The 18,367-nt window shown below is 44.3% G+C and overlaps 1 protein-coding gene across 4 annotated transcripts in view; it reads left to right on the top strand.

Annotated features, from left to right (window-relative positions):
- Positions 1-18,367, top strand: part of GNG2 (G protein subunit gamma 2) — a 94,012-nt gene that overhangs the window by 63,210 nt on the left and 12,435 nt on the right. The window contains exon 1 of one of the 4 annotated variants that reach the window (XM_038406554.2): positions 17,260-17,321. The exons of the other annotated variants lie outside the window; for them this stretch is intronic. The gene's annotated coding sequence lies outside the window, so the exon portion shown is untranslated. Of the gene's footprint in view, positions 1-17,259; positions 17,322-18,367 lie in introns of those variants that run through there. 4 annotated transcript variants of the gene reach the window in all.

Here is an 18,367-nt window from a genome sequence, read left to right as displayed (position 1 = left end):
AGAATTGGACTGGCTACCTACCGTGTTTATATGGCCCATTTCCATAGTAACTTCCCAGTCTTTTAATGTAGTTCTACTCACAAAAGCCCCTGGAATTAGTGCACCTATAGATGGAGAACTGAGGCACAGCGAGACTAAGTGGCTTGCCCAAGGTCACACAGGGAGTTTGGGGGAGGGATGGGGAACTGAATTCTGATCTCCCAAGTCCCAAGGTAGTGCCGTAGCCACTCAGCCATTCTTCCTCTCCGCTCCCTGCTTTATATTACCTTTTACTTTCCCCTCTCGTTAGTGGCTTTTCCTGCTACACTCACCTTGTGACCATTTACGTGTGGTTCCCTGGACCAAATCTGGAGGAGCTGAGTAGGTGGGTGAAAATCTAGCGACTTGTCTAGATGTAAAGTTGCACTAGTTTAACTAAAGGTGTGAGGTAAAATCGATTTTAGTCAAACTGGTGCCAAAGGCAGCCTGGACACCCTTGGCCTACGTCCACACTACGCGCCAGTGGTGGCGACATGTAGGGTCCATGTAGCTACATACCGCAGCGAAAAGCCCGCTGCATCTGAACTGCGTTGTGTAGCTACATGTGTCAGTGAAAGGCTCTGGCAGGGGAAGGAGTGAGGAAAGCTGCTGCCTCCTGCCAGAGCCTTGCCTCCCCAGGGGAGTGTTTTTTCCAAGGAGGGAAAAGGCTCTGGTAGCAGAGGGGCAGCAAGACACTATCCAGCTCCTTGTGGCACTGTAGATGAGGAGGCCCAGCTTGGGTGAGTAAAACCATGCCTCACCCTCTCCTGCTCTTTATACCCCTGCTGGGCAGCTACATGGGTATGTACTTGACACGCCGCCCAAAGGCACACATGCCTTTACATTGGTATAAACCTGATCTATATGTATTTAGCTTATGGCAATTGGGAACCAGTTTAAGCTGAACTGAAATAAGAATGTGCAAACTAACCAAATTAAGTTACACTGGTGAAACTTCAGTGTGCAGACAAAGACATGTGGGAGCGTAAATCCCATTCATTGTCAATGAGACTTAGACTCCTAGGGACCGGAATCAGTTTTGAAAATGGGAGGCAAGCTTCTAAATCACTTCGGCACTTTTGATAATTTTATCTGAGGCCCAAGGCAGTTAGAGTATAACTGAAATTCAAGCTGTAACCAGCTACCGTGTCTCCATCACTGTGGGTCTATATGTCTCCAAGGGCTTAACTGTATCCTCTGATTCTAAGGTTTTTACTTTTCCAATTCGCAACTCCCTGTGTGTGTCGTCACTTTGTTTTCTGCCTTTCATCTAACTTGAGATTGGATTGTTGCCCACCTTGAGTGTTTAAAACATCATGTGTTAGGCCTGCCCTGGAATCATGAGACTGGCTGAGAAATCGTGCGATTTTAAAAATTAAATAAATGTGGGGGTTCTATTTGCCTTTAGGAGGATTCAGGTCACACAAGCTTTTCTCTCACATTCACACGACTCCAGGAGCTGGGGCTTTAAGAAAACAAAATCATGACATTTGCACCCTGGAGATTGTAAACTCTCCGCCTCAGAGGCCTTGTCTTTCTGTTTCATCTCAAAAGTCCTATGCACTCCTATGGCACCATATAACTATATTAGAATTATTGTTGTTTTTTTGTTCAATTTGTATGCCTTGTTTTCTTTCATTCTTTTTCAGGTCTTTATACTCTTGATTCCTCTGACCTGATTTGTTTGTATATTTCATAGTGGCCTGTGTCTCCTACGGGAACCGTGTTCCATATATTCTGGTTCTGCCATATGAGAGAGCTCCCAGAACTTCTTGATTTCCTCAGAATTTTTCCACTCTGCCTCTCGGGGCCGTATAGATTCATAGATATTTTCAGGCAAAAGGGACAATGCTGATCATCTAGCCTGACTTCCCGCATAACCCAGGTTACAGAATGTCACCCAGCAATCGCTGTAGGGGAAGAAATTATTTATTCTTCCCCATGACATAAAGGAACAATATCAAGCCCAATAACTTGTGGTTGAATTGGAGCATGGCTGTAGCTTGGAGCATATTCATCCCATCTGGATTTAAAGACTCCAAATGCACCTTTCATTTTGCTCCACCATTTGAAACATATATCTTTATTCGCAAAAAGAAAAGGAGTACTTGTGGCACCTTAGAGACTAACAGATTTATTAGAGCATAAGCTTTCGTGAGCTACAGCTCACTTCATCGGATGCATCCGATGAAGTGAGCTGTAGCTCACGAAAGCTTATGCTCTAATAAATTTGTTTGTCTCTAAGGTGCCATAAGTACTCCTTTTCTTTTTGCGAATACAGACTAACACGGCTGCTACTCTGAAACCTATCTTTATTTGCTGTTAGATATGTCTTAACTTCAGCTTCAAACCATTAGACCTTTTTCTCAGCAGGTACTTGTTGAAGGTGGAAGGGTAAGGAAGAAGAGAAGAGAGGCTAGTCCTATAGGAAAAGCAGAAGAGTCAAGGGAGACTACACCAAATATGAGCCCCAGGAGGATACAGGATGGGTTGAAGAGGATTATAAGGGAAAATAGGAATGGAAAGAACTTGCAGCCAGAGGGAACAAGGGAGAGACTGGAGAATAGCACCGTCACCAGGAAAAGGCAGGTCTATGTGATCGGGGACTCTTTATTGAGAAGAATAGACAGGCCTGTAACTAGAGCTGATCCAGAGAATAGAAGGGTGTGCTGTCTTCCGGGTGCTAAGATACGGGATGTAGACCTGAGGTTGAAAAGGATCCTAAAGGGAGCGGGAAAGAATCCCCTAATTATCCTTCATGTGGGAACAAATGATACGGCTAGATTCTCTCTGGAAAGTATTAAGGGAGACTATGCTAGGCTGGGGAAGGCGCTTAAGAAAATTGAGGCTCAGGTGATCTTTAGTGGGATCCTGCCTGTTCCTAGAGAAGGGCAACAAAGGTGTGACAAGATTATGACTGTCAACAGATGGCTTAGGCAGTGGTGCTATAAGGAGGGCTTAGGGATGTATGGCCACTGGGAGGCATTCACGGACAGAGGACAGTTCTCTCCGGATGGACTTCATCTGAGTAGGGAAGGAAATAGACTTCTAGGATCGAGGCTGGCACAACTGATAGAGAGCTTTAAACTAGGAATTAGGGGGAGATGGTTGGGAGATGTCCAGATAATCTCCACGCCAGATTTTAGCATTGAGAGGGAAGAAGACGAAGTAAGAAAGGATACAGCCGTGGGTAGGAGAATGTATATAAGGAGCGAGGGCGGTGTGAATACTAGTCTAATAGGTTATACTGGCTGTAGAATGACTGTGCCTACTAGGGTACAAAATGTGAGCAAGGCCAAACAGCAAAAATTGATGTTTGTACACCAATGCGAGGATCCTAGGTAACAAAATGGAGGAACTAGAGCTACTGGTGTAGGAAGTGAAACCAGATATTATAGGGATAACAGAAACATGGTGGAATAGTAGTCATGACTGGACTACAGGTATTGAAGGGTATGTGCTGTTTAGGAAAGACAGAAACAAAGGTAAAGGTGGTGGAGTAGCATTGTATATCAATGATGAGGTAGAATGTAAAGAAATAAGAAGCGATGCAATGGATAAGACAGAGTCAGTCTGGGCAAAAATTACATTTGGGGAAGAAAATTACTAGAGCCTCCCCTGGGATAGTGCTTGGGGTATGCTATAGACCGCCGGGATCTAATTTGGATATGGATAGAGCCCTCTTTCATGTTTTTAATAAAGTAAATACTAATGGAAACTGCGTGATCATGGGAGACTTTAACTTCCCAGATATAGACTGGAGGACCAGTGCTAGTAATAATAATAGGGCTCAGATTTTCCTAGATGCGATAGCTGATGGATTCGTTCATCAAGTAGTTGCTGAACCGACTAGAGGGGATGCCATTTTAGATTTAATTTTGGTGAGTAGTGAGGACCTCATAGACGAAATGGTTGTAGGGGACAATCTTGGCTTAAGTGATCATGAGCTAATTCAGTTCAAACTAAATGGAAGGATTAACAAAAATAAATCTGCAACTAGAGATTTTGATTTCAAAAGGGCTGACTTTCAAAAATTAAGGAAATTAGTTAGGGAAGTGGATTGGACTGAAGAACTTATGGATCTAAAGGTAGAGGAGGCCTGAGATTACTTTAAATCAAAGCTGCAGAAGCTATCGGAAGCTGTATCCCAAGAAAGGGGAAAAAATTCATAGGAAGGAGTTGTAGACCAAGCTGGATGAGCAAGCATCTTAGATGATTAAGAAGAAGCAGAAAGCATACAGGGAGTGGAAGATGGGAGAGATCAGCAAGGAAAGCTACCTAATTGAGGTCAGAACATGTAGGGATAAAGTGAGACAGGCTAAAAGTCGAGTTGAGTTGGACCTTGCAAAGGGAATTAAAACCAATAGTAAAAGGTTCTATAGCCATATAAATAAGAAGAAAACTAAGAAAGAAGAAGTGGGGCCGCTAAACACTGAGGATGGAATGGAGGTTAAAGATAATCTAGGCATGGCCCAATATCTAAACAAATACTTTGCCTCAGTCTTTAATAAGGCTAAAGAGGATCTTGGGGATAATGGTAGCATGACAAATGAGAATGAGGATCTGGAGGTAGATATTACCATATCTGAGGTAGAAGCGAAACTCAAACAGCTTAATGGGACTAAATCGGGGGGCCCAGATAATCTTCATCCAAGAATATTAAAGGAATTGGCACCTGAAATTGCAAGCCCATTAGCAAGAATTTTTAATGAATCTGTAAACTCAGGAGTAGTACTGAATGATTGGAGAATTGCTAATATAGTTCCTATTTTTAAGAAAGGAAAAAAACGTGATCCGGGTAACTACAGGCCAGTTAGTTTGACATCTGTAGTATGCAAGTTCCTGGAAAATATTTTGAAGGAGAAATTAGTTAAGGACATTGAAGTCAATGGTAAATGGGACAAAATACAACATGGTTTTACAAAAGGTAGATTGTGCCAAACCAACCTAATCTCCTTTTTTGAAAAAGTAACAGATTTTTTAGATAAAGGAAATGCAGTGGATCTAATTTACCTAGATTTCAGTAAGGCGTTTGATACCGTGCCACATAGGGAATTATTAGTTAAATTGGAGAAGATGGGGATCAATATGAACATCAAAAGGTGGATAAGGAATTGGTTAAAGGGGAGACTGCAACGGGTCCTACTGAAAGGCGAACTGTCAGGTTGGAGGGAGGTTACCAGTGGAGTTCCTCAGGGATCGGTTTTGGGACCAATCTTATTTAATCTTTTTATTACTGACCTTGGCACAAAAAGTGGGAGTGTGCTAATAAAGTTTGCAGATGATACAAAGCTGGGAGATATTGCCAATTCAGAGAAGGATCGGGATATTATACAGGAGGATCTGGATGACCTTGTAAACTGGAGTAATAGTAATAGGATGAAATTTAATAGTGAGAAGTGTAAGGTTATGCATTTAGGGATTAATAACAAGAATTTTAATTATAAGTTGGGGACACATCAATTAGAAGTAACGGAAGAGGAGAAGGACCTTGGAGTATTGGTTGATCATAGGATGACTATGAGCTGCCAATGTGATATGGCTGTGAAAAAAGCTAATGCGGTTTTGGGATGCATCAGGAGAGGCATTTCCAGTAGGGATAAGGAGATTTTAGTACCGTTATACAAGGCACTGGTGAGACCTCACCTAGAATACTGTGTGCAGTTCTGGTCTCCCATGTTTAAAAAGGATGAATTCAAACTGGAGCAGGTACAGAGAAGGGCTACTAGGATGATCCGAGGAATGGAAATCTTGTCTTATGAAAGGAGACTTAAGGAGCTTGGCTTGTTTAGCCTAACTAAAAGAAGGTTGAGGGGAGATATGATTGCTCTCTATAAATATATCAGAGAGATAAATATAGGAGAGGGAGAGGAATTATTTAAGCTCAGCACCAATGTGGACACAAGAACAAATGGGTATAAACTGGCCACCAGGAAGTTTAGACTTGAAATTAGACGAAGGTTTCTAACCATCAGAGGAGTGAAGTTTTGGAATAGCCTTCCAAGGGGAGCAGTGGGGGCAAAAGATCTATTTGGTTTTAAGATTCTACTCGATAAGTTTATGGAGGGGATGGTATGATGGGATAATGGGATTTTGGTAAGTAATTGATCTTTAAATATTCAGGATAAATAGGACTAATCCCCTGAGATGGGATATTAGATGGATGGGATCCGAGTTACCCAGGAAAGAATTTTCTGTAGTATGTGGCTGGTGAATCTTGCCCATATGCTCAGGGTTTAGCTGATTGCCATATTTGGGGTCGGGAAGGAATTTTCCTCCAGGGCAGATTGGAGAGGCCCTGGAGGTTTTTCGCCTTCCTCTGTAGCATGGGGCATGGGTGACTTGAGGGAGGCTTTCCTGCTCCTTGAAGTCTTTAAACCATGATTTAAGGACTTCAATAGCTCAGACATAGGTGAGGTTTTTTGTAGGAATGGTGGGTGAGATTCTGTGGCCTGCGCTGTGCAGGAGGTCGGACTAGATGATCAGAATGGTCCCTTCTGACCTTAGTATCTATGCATCTATGAATCTATTTTTCTGCCTTTAGCTGCTAGATTAAGAACCTCCTAAAATCAGATATCTTCTGCTTGTGAAGGTACTTTCCAAGGTAGAAAGATAAGAGTATTCTATAGCCTTGTATATTGCAGCTTATTGATAATTCGGGGCTGGGACTGTCTTTTGTTTAACACCTTGCCAAGTGATTGGTGCCAGTCGGTGCTACTTGAGCATAAATTAAAAAAATGCATTTTGTTACCTTGATTATTTTGATACCATTGCCATTTGTGTGCCTTTGATTGCGTGACTACAGGAAGGATGTTGTTACTGTTTGTGCTTGCTGAAATCTTTGCTTCTTGCCAACACTTGAGGGAAAATATGTGAACTCCTTAAAATAAAAATAACTCTGTTTCATCAGTAGTTTGTTCCAATACTGGGTACCTACATATGACTGGGCTTGGAAGGATTAGATTATGATCAGTAAATGTCAGTGAACATCAATTTCACTATACACACACCCAAACCACCAAAAAAAAATTTCCATTGATGATAATCAAACTTTACAGATAAGCAACATAAGAAAAATGCAGCTTGAGAACTTAATAGAGCTTGATTTAATGATACTTACTTTGTACGTGTTGACGTGATGTTAACACTTTCACTTTTTGAATCTTAATGTCTGTGGTTATTAAATAATTATTGCCTGACACCTTCCCCCCCATAATTTCCTGCAACTATGAAAATTTAAATCAGTAAAAAAAAATTAAAACCCATAATTTAATGCAACTGTGAACATTTTAATTGATCAAATTGAAAAAAAAATGCCGGGGCAGGGTCTGTCTGCGTTGCAATACTAAAACCAGGAGCCGGAGCCGGCCAGCCCCAGTCAGCTGACCCAGGTCAGCCACCAGCGGCGCTGAGTTCCTGGGGGTGCTCAACCCTTTCTCTGCCCCAGACCCTGCCCACACCCCACCCCTTCCCTCAAGGTCCCAACCCTGCCCCACCTCTTCCCACCCTGTTCCTCCCCCTACCGTCCAGCACCACCTGCATGTCACTGAACAGCTGATCACTGGCGGCTGGGAGGTTCTGGGTGTGGAGGGGGAGGAGCTAATTGCTGGGACCCGCCAGCGGGCAGGAGGTGCTGGAGGGGGAGAAGCTGATTGCTGGGGCTGCCAGTGCGTTTGGAGAACCCACAGTCTTTTCCCCATGAGTGCTCCAGCCCCAGAGCACTCACGGAGTCGGTGCTTATCCACCACGGCTATGCTATGGGTCTTTTATCTCCCTGTAGACATACCCTTCGTGCCCAACTTCCATTGACTTTCAATGGGACTTGGGTGCTTAACTCCTTTAGACTGTCTGAAAAACGCCAGCTCTTGTCTCTTTATGTGCTGGAACAAAGTATCAAATTATCCTTGGTTATTTCCACTCTCAGCCAGCCACCATTTCTGTAATACCCCTTGAGAACTCTGCCTGCTGCTTCTATTAACAACCCCACGGCCTGGCTGAAACAATATTTGTACCAGTGTGACTATCAATTAGGGGTGCGATTATTTTTTTACCAAAATAGTTATACCAGTACAATCGTAGTGGGTGCAGTTCTACCAGCATGAGGGTGGCATATGCTGGGATAGCTCATTCCCCTTCCCATATGGGAATAAGCCCCTTTATACCAATATAATTGTGTCTATGCTATGGTGATTGTACTGCTTTATTTATAATCAAAGTGGTGCAACCTTTGTCTGTAGACAAACCCTAAGTCACTGCTGCATAAATGCCACTGGAAGGAATTATGCTGCTGTACCCAGTGTATATGGAGGTCTTGCGAATAGGAACGCCATCTGAGGACATGGGCATCCAGGGGAAGTGTCTCTCTCTCTCTCTCTCTCTCTCTCCCTTTATGGATAGTAGCCTAAGTGGGTGTCGCTGATGCAAAAAGGGCCATTGCAGAGGTGGAAGAAACTTCTGTTGCTGTCCCAGTGAAGGAGTTTCTCCGCCAGTTACCCTCCCAGGTGGCCCCAGTGAAAGGAAGAGCTGCTTCACCTGCCCAATCCCACAGCACATCCCTGAGGTAGAGCAGAGACAGAAACACCATCCGCCTTCCTTAGGGATGCATTTCTCCTGGGACCCAGTGGCTGCATCCTATTCACCAGCAGTGCTGAAGTTAACCCAGCTGTCTGAGTTTGTCTCTCTCCCAAACACAAATCATCATTTTCTAACTTGGATAATACCAATCCCAACCTAGACAAGCAAATCTCTCTTTGTTCGGTGTACTACACTTTCAGTCGAAATGCTGAAGGTTTATTCAGTATTCTTTATTAAACCCTACCGTGGTGTGTCCCCCGAAATGCTTTTTGTGCCCTTTAAAAACAATCCACCTGGACTCGCTTTGATAGCTTGCCTTTTCAGTGACATGCAGTGAAATTCTGGGACTGCTTACCAAACTGTCACAAATCCCAGATTGTTCTGAAATCGCTGCAAGTCCTTATTTGCAGGGGGCTCAGTGGACCAAAATGTCCCATCAAGTGCTCTTTGGCCTGCTTTAAGCAATTGTTTGCACAATCACCATGCCAAACATGCCAAAAAACCCAGCCCAAGTGGGCGACATGTCCAGGAACAAGGCTCAGCAACAAAACATTATTGTTTTTAAAGACCCATATGATAACAAACTGACTTTTCCTGTGGGGGGACCCTGCCCCCCCACTCTGGAAGGTATCCGATGCTAGCATGATAATGAACCCATTTCTATGGAAACTCCCTCGTTACCACTCTTTTTTGCTGGCTCCCCTCCAATTTGTGAACTGCTTTTCAAAATTGAAAGACCACCTCATAAATCACACACACATACAGAATGCATTAAAAAGAAAGCATTCTGAAGTGTATGAACACTAACCATGATTTATGAATCAAAACCTTTGTTTCAGTTAAGGAAACCCCTCAGCCCAATTTTAATCTGTTTCATTTTATTTTCCTTTGTTAAGAAAATAATGAAATACGTGTAACTTGGACGTCATTAAATCTTCCATACCTTGGGCTGGATCGTCAGCTGTGTTGAAGTGAATAGAACTGCACCAAATTACTCCTGCTGGAGATTTGGCCCCTGGCTTTATTATTTTGGTCAGTGTAGGGTTTTGGAGGAGGGTTAATAAAAATTGTTTTCAAACTACGAGCGGCTTATTTTAGAGGGAAACCTTTTCAGAAGCAACAATAATACTGAAAAAAATCCCCACCCAGCTGTCACAGCTTAGCTTGAGGGATTCCCATGGCTGAGAGAGATAATAGGGGGGGAAATTATGTAGATGGGGAAAAAATAGTTACTTATTTACAGCTGTCCTATCAGATCTGTCAGTCTGTGTTCTTGCACTAGACTCATCACCCCATAAAATTAGGCTGGATACTCTCACCGGTATCTTTACCTTTCTCACCTCCGGTCTGCAGGGACCAGACTTCGGGCAGTGGTTGTGGTCGTATTGTGAACTAGGCTTGGGAACTGGGATTTGCTTTTTGCTGTGAGGTTACTGAGTTTCATGGTCATGCCTGATCCCAGAGGGCATGGGGGGCAGTTTCTGAGAAAGCTCTCTCTCTCACTCTCACTCTCACTCTCACACACACACACACACACACACACACAAAAAACCTCCCTCTTGAGGATAACAGTGCCATTATTTCTGTGAACCGTGGCTGTCATGGGATGGCTGAGATAGCTCACAGTCTTAACGCTGTCTGGAGGCTAAATACATTGTAACATCCCCATATTACAGATGGGAAACTGAGGCACAGAGGGATTAGGGCCTGGTCTATATCCAGTTAAACTATTTAAAAGAGGAGGGAGATTTTTTCCCCATTACCGAAATCATACCTGTACAACCCTGAGTGTGGATCCCTCCTTGCAGGGATAAGCTATGCTGCTATAAACACCTCCGGTGTATAGAAAAGTTCTGTGTGCAGAAATGTCTGAGGGCCAGGTTTGCCAAGGTATTTAGGCACCGAAAGCTGCAGGCAGGGACCTAGTGAGATTTTTAAAGCATCTGGGCTCCTCGCTCCCATTGCAATCAGTCTGGTTCTAATTAACTTTGCCAGGATCACAAAGAAGTAGGAAATTGAACCCTGCTGGCACCCTAACCATTGGGCGCTCCTTCCTCTCTAGACCTGATCACAAGGGGTGAAGTGGTTTCTGGGTAAGCTGAGCCAGTCCTTAGAAGATGGGGGCTGGAACCTGGAATTCTGGGCGAAAACCTTCCAAACCTAGTTACTATTGGACTCTTCATACAGTATGGGCCAGGTATTGAATTCATTTACATTGGTGTAAATCTGGAGTGTATCTACTTGTTGCAGTGGAGGTGTCAGGCCAGAGTGGCAATGCTGACTCATAAAGCCAAAGTTTTTCAAGGACCCACCCCTGCATACAATGAATAACTTGCCCTCAGCCACAAAAATAACCCCATGGCCAACGTTGAGCTAGAAAGGAAACAGCCTTAGGCCTGCCTGGAAGGATGCTACAGATCCTCCCAGAGTGCTGAGCAGGAAGGGCAATCTGGAGTGATTGTCCCTTGGTGAGAGAGACCAAGCCACCTGTCCTTTCTGAGCTGTACCCAGGATATGGTGCGGTCTGAACCTCACCAGTTCCAAGACAGTTTCAAGTCCCATGATCCATGTGGTCCCACCCATTCATGCTGTGTGGAGGGGAGCCCGCTCTCCCAGATTGTGAGGAGGGGGAAAAGGAGCTGTGTGATAGCATTTCATCTGATAACTGCCTCTCCCTGCACACATTTGGGGCACATCTGGCTCTACGGGTCTGGGGAAGAGGGCAGGAGTCAAAGGAATAGCTGCTCTACGTCACATGTTCACCTCTCAGAACAACAGGGTTTGCGCTGTAAAATGCGCCATGAAGTCACCTCGCTGCAGCTCTGAGCCTGCAGAGGAGTGATGGGTAGGAGCTGAGCGGGAGGCAGGTTAATGGCACTGCTAGCCCTGGCCCCATTGCTACAGGGGGACTGGAGGGAGCACAGAAGCAGATGGCATCTCGGCACTTGGGGGCCTGCCTTCTGCATGTATTCCCTTGGGTCTCTGCCTAGTGTGGGCTGTGGTGGCCTTCCCCACTCCAGAGTATCGCTGGCACCATCTCTTGTAGGCGGGGGAGTTGGTGAAACTGGATTATAAACTTGGTGGACTCACATGGGCCTGATCGTCAACTGATATAAATGAGCATAGCACCATTGACTTCATGATCCATTTACATTTCTCTTTGCCATTGCTGAGTTCTTCTAGAGGGGAAGATACAGGGAAAGGCATGGTTCTTATTAGCTAGAGTAGCTCAGTGAATCTTAACACTCTACAGACTTGTATTGGATAGGGAGTAGTAGGCAACTTCATAAATTAATCTACCATTGATTTAAAAAAGTCTCCAGTGGTTTGGGATCAAAATGAAATTAGACTTTCTGTTCTGCGCATGCAGTATGTTCCCATTAGTTGGTACGATCATGGGCCATTCTAGAAAAAGGTATTTTCCAAATTTAGCATGAGTTAAATGACTGCTGCAGGACTGGAAAGAAGCCATATGAACATGATGGAATGTAGCATTGATTAACATTCGGAAAAGACACGTTAGGCTACAACCACCATTCACCTGGGTGAAGATACGGGGCGTCTGTGCAATACAAAACAAAGGCAGAGACGAACAAAATTCACAATAATTGTGGGGAAAAATAGGTTCTCTGTGTTAGTCCTAAAATGATGGACTGAGTACAAATGTCTTCTGAGGAAGGGAGAATCAAGCCAAGGCACTTAAAAACAGACAACAGCTTGATCCGCTGCCCACTTGCATAGCAAAGATGGATAAACAGAGTAAGTGATAGGCCCCTGTGTTTAATGCTCACCCTGAAAGCTGCCCTAATCATCACGTCCCATAGGTAAAATGCTCTCCAAGTTCTAAGAACTTGCTGAGTCAGAGTCTAAGTTTAAGTACATACGTAACTCTAAATGTGTGAGTATTGCCAATGATGTCATGGGCTTAAATTCCTTGCTGAATTGAAGCATTAGGTCATGATCCTGCAATAGGATCCATCAGAGACGCCGACTCCATGGGTGCAGAAAAAAATTAGCAAGGTGAGCTCCCCTCCTTCCCGCCAGCGCCTCCCACCTGTCAGTGCCCTGCTGGTCAACTCCTTCCCCTCCCTCCCAGCACCTCCCACCGGGCAGGAGGTCCTTGGAGGGAGAGGGAGGACTGAAACAGGGACAGGTGCGCTCAGGGGAAGGGGCAGGGAGGGGGTGGAGTGGGGACAGGAAGAGGTGGGGCAGGGGAGGGGCCTTGGGGAAAGGGGTGGGGGCTTAGGGAAAAGTGTGGGGTGGGGGCAGGGTCTGGGGTGGAGCAGGGGCAGGAAGAGGCAGGGCAGGGGTAGGGACTTGTAGGAAGGGGTGGAGTGGGGGCAGGCCTGGGGCGGAGGTCGGTGGGGGGTCAAGCACCCTCTGGGTAGAGAGGAAGTCAGAGCCTAGGGGATCCATGCAGGTTGACCCGTTCATCTGGGCTAAGGCCCACTGATTCCTGTAAGGCTCCGCATGGCTTAATGGCAGGATCGGGGCTTTAAAGGGCAATGACAAAATGTTAATGTAATTTTTAAATTTCAAGGCAACAAGTGTAAATGGCCAAATAAGGGTGTTACCCTGAGGATAATGAACAGCATGAAAGGTGGTTTTGGTAGACAGCACCATTTTAAGTTCCATGTATTTACGAACTCTAAAGTACGGCATGAAATAAATTCAGAAACACAGGATTCAGATGAATAAAGCCTGGCCTAGGATCTCCAGCTACCATAGTTCAGGGGGGAAGGTCTTAGTTTTTCTGTTCAAATGAAAGTATTTTCCTCTGAACACAAGTGGCCAGTCTGCAGTTCTGGAGCCAAAAAAGCATCAAAGAGGAAAATGTTGCTCAAGTATACAAAGCGCTCTTATTCATTTTTTAAAAACTGGAAAATTCAGACAAGTTGGTTAGCTCTTCTGAGTGTAGGCACTGGGGAGGCTAACCCAGCTGGAAAGTTTTAGGGCCTGGAGAAGTGTCTGAGTTTTTCGTGTTTTGCTTGTCAGATGAATCCAACCCATTACAAAATGCCATAAATAATCCACAATCCCTGTGTACACAGGATAAGGAACAAAACAATCGTGAGAAATACACAGCTGTAATTGAAGTGTAATACCCCAGGGACATAGTACCTATATACTATACTTTATAAACATCATTATCATGGAAATAAACAGTATCCTCACTCATTAACCTGTGGTCTCCAAGGCAAGAACCCCATTAACCGAAACGTGTGCATCATTAAGCTGAAGATAGAAGAGGCTGTCTGTATTCCATAGTGAATTTCACTAAAAGGTTTCTTTTCCCTGCAAAGAAGAAAAATTCCTTTCTTTGTCATAGAATAGATATTGCTATTTTTTAATGTGGTTTTATTATTTATATTAGATATTAAAAAGTTCATTCCTCATTGGGATTCAGGAACTGCTGTAAAGTTAAGTTGCTTCTTAATATGTTTTCTTAAGATTCAGGTAAGACTATTGGTCTTGGATTTTCTCTTGACTTCCCTTTGGCTCTGATTAAATTGGTTTCCCAATTTACCACTGGAAAACGCTGTCCTGCATCCTACTACATCTGTGCTATGAGATCTTATTTGAGATAATGGGTGGTGCATAGTGTCTAACAAAAAAGCAGGAAAGTGATATTGGCAAATCCCAGTAACACAAATAGGATACCTAACTACACATGCATGCACACATATTCTGCAATAATAATCTCTGTGTTATTGTTTCTGCACAAATCCACTTGCAAATCCGCCCAATGGCAGCTGACATACCATTGTATTTGGACCATCTTTGGATCTAACCAATCTTCCAGCTAGTTCAACATCCTGTCTCTGAAAGCGGCCAGCACCAGATGTTTCAGAGGAAGGTGCAAAATATCTTAAGTGGATAATTATGAAATAACCTGATAATAGGAGAAGTTTCTTCCAAACACTCATGAGTGGTTGGCATATTCTTTGGAACCTGAGGTTTATAGCCCTTTTTATACACTTTTTCCTTTGTCTAATGTGACTGTAAATGCTCTTGTTATCTGTATAAATGTCTATCCTTTTTCAATCAGCTAAGCTCTTGCTCTCAATACCTAGCAATAATGAGTTCCACAGGGTAATTATGCATTGTGTAAAAAAAGCATTTCTTTTCTCCAGCTGTGCTTTGTTTCCTTTTAATTTCATTGAGTGCTCTTGTAGCTGAATTTATTATTGACCAAAAATTGTCCACGGTTTCCTGGAGGTGTATGCTCGTGCATAGTTGTGTGGTTGGTTGGTTGGTTTGAAAATAATGTACAAACTTACATTCAGAAAAGCTCCACAGTGAAACTGAACTGAGAAGAATTAAAAGCTTTGCAAAAGTAGAGTTGGTATTGTCGAAATAGCTATTTAAATCAATGTAGTATAAGATGAAAAGTGTGCATTTAAAATTGTGGTTGAAAAGATGGGTATTTAAACACGGTGGGTAGTATATGATCAGCACTTAAAAATTTGATGTGAAGATGAATTACTGAGGGCAAAATCCCAGCCCCTGTGCACAACTTCAGTAAACATGCTGTGTTTGATGGAGTTTCACCCTGGGAAGTAATTGGTGCAGAGATTCGGAGCTGCAGTTTCTTCCTTAGCGGCTGCACTACCCCAAAATCTTCTTGGCAAGATACACAGAGTCATAGTTCATCTTCAACAGGGTGCATTTATTGAGCAAGGCAACTGCAAACTACAGACACACACATGGGCTTCCACACAGCTTGAGCTCTAGGTGTGTCTCCTCTGCTTACCAGGGACTGCACCCTGACTGAATCCTGATACAGCATACAGAGACATCTAGTGGCCAAATGAAAATATTGCAAGTAGTTTACACCTCACACTTCCTTACTTGTAGGGTTACTTACTTGGCCTGCCGTCCACATACCACAGAGCCGTGGAGAGTGGTTTGGGCAGCACCTCCCCAGCAGAAGGAGCCCCTGCTACATAGCACATGAAGGCTGCGGACCTTCTGAGTGCCTCCCTGAGGATCAGAGCAACATCATTTCAGCTACATTCAGAGTCTTCCATGGCCAAGGATGGTGTTTCAAACTGTAAATCTCTAGCTAAGCATTAAGGAAGCTTTGATAAGAGCAAACGATGGGAATTGCATATAACACCCTGCTTTCACACACTCATACTTGATAAGGAAAAAGTGAACGAAAGCATCACTCACTGCAAAATTTGTAAATTTTCCTTATTGAGGAATAGGGTCACTGCTAGCTTTGGGAGATCCCAGAAATGTAGATAGTGGATTTTTCTGTTTGCTTTTAATTGAGGTCACAATTTTGCTCCCTGCAACAGGGCGCTCTTTCACATAACTTCTTTGCAATTCTCCCTCTCTGCCCCAGTCTCTGATTCAAAGCCTCTGTTCAGAAGTACATTTCTATCAACTGATAAGTTTTTAATTTCATCTGTAGTCATACACTTTGAAAGGCATGTCAGTAATGGTCTCAAAGAAAAACACAATTTTATATTCCTCCTGTTCCTTAGGAATATTTTCTATCTGGAAATATCAAATATTAATATGTTAAGGTAAATGCTCATGTTAGTGTCCTATCAGAGGCCCCAATCCCGCAATTTACAATTGGAGCTGGAAGAAAAATTTCAAACTAAACATTTTCCCATTGAGAAATGGGGTTTCTTTGAAATAAACGTTTTCTATGGGAAGAAGTTGACATCTGGAATTTTCAGCCAGGAAAATCAAAATGAACCATGTTGTTTAGTTTCAAGTCAACGTTAATCCTTGTTTCTGCCTGAGGTGTCACGATCCCTTATACAAGTCATAGTTCTGGGCATTTCCTACCCCCATCCTCCCTATCAGCCCCACTCTCTCGTTGGCCATCATATCCTGAGATTCCTCACAGCTTCTCCCTGCAGCTGAGCCAGCACTGAGCCTCGGAGAGCCAGCTGGGGTCTGTCTGTGTTTTAAATTGAAGGATGGGGGGGGGGGATGGTGAGTAGGGTTTGGCCCTCTAACATTGCTGTTTTCTTAGGGAAACCAGTCAGAGCATTGCAAAGTGAGGTTCTTCACTTTACCAACATAAACAGTAACATGCTCGCATGCATATTTCAGAGGGGGGGAGGGAAGAATAAAAATGCAACACAGCTAAATGAGCACGGCTGTGGAAAATTGAACTAAGATGGTCCCTTCATTTTTTTCTGATTGACTTTGCGACAGCAGCCCCCAATCTTGCAAACACTTACAAAGGTACTTTAACTTTATGATCATGCACATCTGCACCTCCTGGATACTCCACTTTGGGGGCTGCTCCTGGTGGGAAAGGGGAAAAAAGGGGGAAAATAATGAGAAAAGACATTCAAAGGTAGAGCAAGCTGGCACCAGTCAGTGGATATTGCCCATTCTCAGTAGTTTGCACTTTCCAGAGTATGTGTCTCAAAGTGCAAGCTGTCAGACTTGCTAATGCTTTCTGTAGTCTTCAAATGCTCAGGCAAATGTTAATTCCTTTCTTCCCCCATCCCATAACTAGCTATGGACTGTGGTGAGGTGCACAAGCTCTGCTGCAGGTGAGGGCAGCAAGGGGTTAATGACCTGGCCTGGAGACAAGGAGTTCAATCAGGAACCCCTGCCAGAAGCATCAGACCTAGTGGGAGGGTCTCCAGCTGCAGTTAATAATCAAAGGGGACCTGGATATAAAGGGAGGAGGCTGCCCTGGTAAGGGGAAGCTGCAGCTCAGGAGGGGAGTGATGTCACAGAGTGATTACCCTGTGAGTAGGGGTGACTATACAGGTCTCCCTAAGGGATGGTATAGATATAGGTATTTTTCCCTCTGGTTCTGTCCCTAGCCTGTAGACAACACAGGCAAGGGTACTTTTCTGCTTGTTTTACTTGCCTGATTTAACAAACCTGGCTGCCTTTTGTGCCCTTCCCCCCCCCCCCCCCATGTGATCTCTACCTGTGGGCTTGCTTCTCAATGAAGATTATTTGAGATGCCAAATTTTCTATTCCTCTCTTTAAATTATGGGGAGGGGGGAATGTCTAGTTTTTCATAGTGTGGAAAGGGAAATATTTCACATACCAACTCAAAACTGGTGAAAGGGACTTTCTAAAAGAATCCCTTTGAGCAAAGACCAAATGTCTGGGGAGACCATCACCCCACCAGGTGAATTCTTCAGAGCTCTGAGCCAGTTGGATTGTAGTGGAAACTGTTTTGCAACCCTAACCCTCCAGTTTCACTGTGAAGGAAATGCTGTAATAATGCACTGTATGTATAGAACGCTTCGTCTGAGGCTCTCGGGGCACTTGGGGAGATAGTGCAGTGTAGTGGCTGGATCACTGGACTGGGAGTCAGCAGACCTGAATTCAACTCTGCCCCTGACCTGCTGTATGACCTTGGGCGAGTCACTTTCTGGCTCTGTGCCTCTGTTTTTCTTCCTACCTTTGTGTCTTCAGACTGTAAATTCACTGGGCTAGGAAGTGCCTCCTGCTTAGAGTTGCCTGGTGTCCATTTTCTGACCCCTTGAAAAGGAAACCTGACAGTGTCCAGTCAGCTGTACTGACCAGACACTAAAAGTCTGGTTACTGTGGGCGGGGAAATAGTGGCAGCCTGTTGCCCAGCCCTGAAGTGGCAGCTCCTGTGGCAGGATGCCAGGCACCAGCTCGGGCCTCAGGCAGCCCCTTTGAGGCACATGGTTTGCAGGATGGCAGCTGAGGCCAGAGTGCAGGGCCAATGGTGAGTGGGGTAAGGAGCTCTCAGCAGGCAGGGAACGTTCCCCAGGAGGGAGAGAGGTGAGCTGCCCCACCAGCCAGTGCT

This window comes from Dermochelys coriacea, chromosome 6 (assembly GCF_009764565.3).
Source record: "Dermochelys coriacea isolate rDerCor1 chromosome 6, rDerCor1.pri.v4, whole genome shotgun sequence".
NCBI lineage: Eukaryota > Metazoa > Chordata > Testudines > Dermochelyidae > Dermochelys > Dermochelys coriacea.
This window is presented reverse-complemented; position numbering and strand designations above follow the sequence as displayed.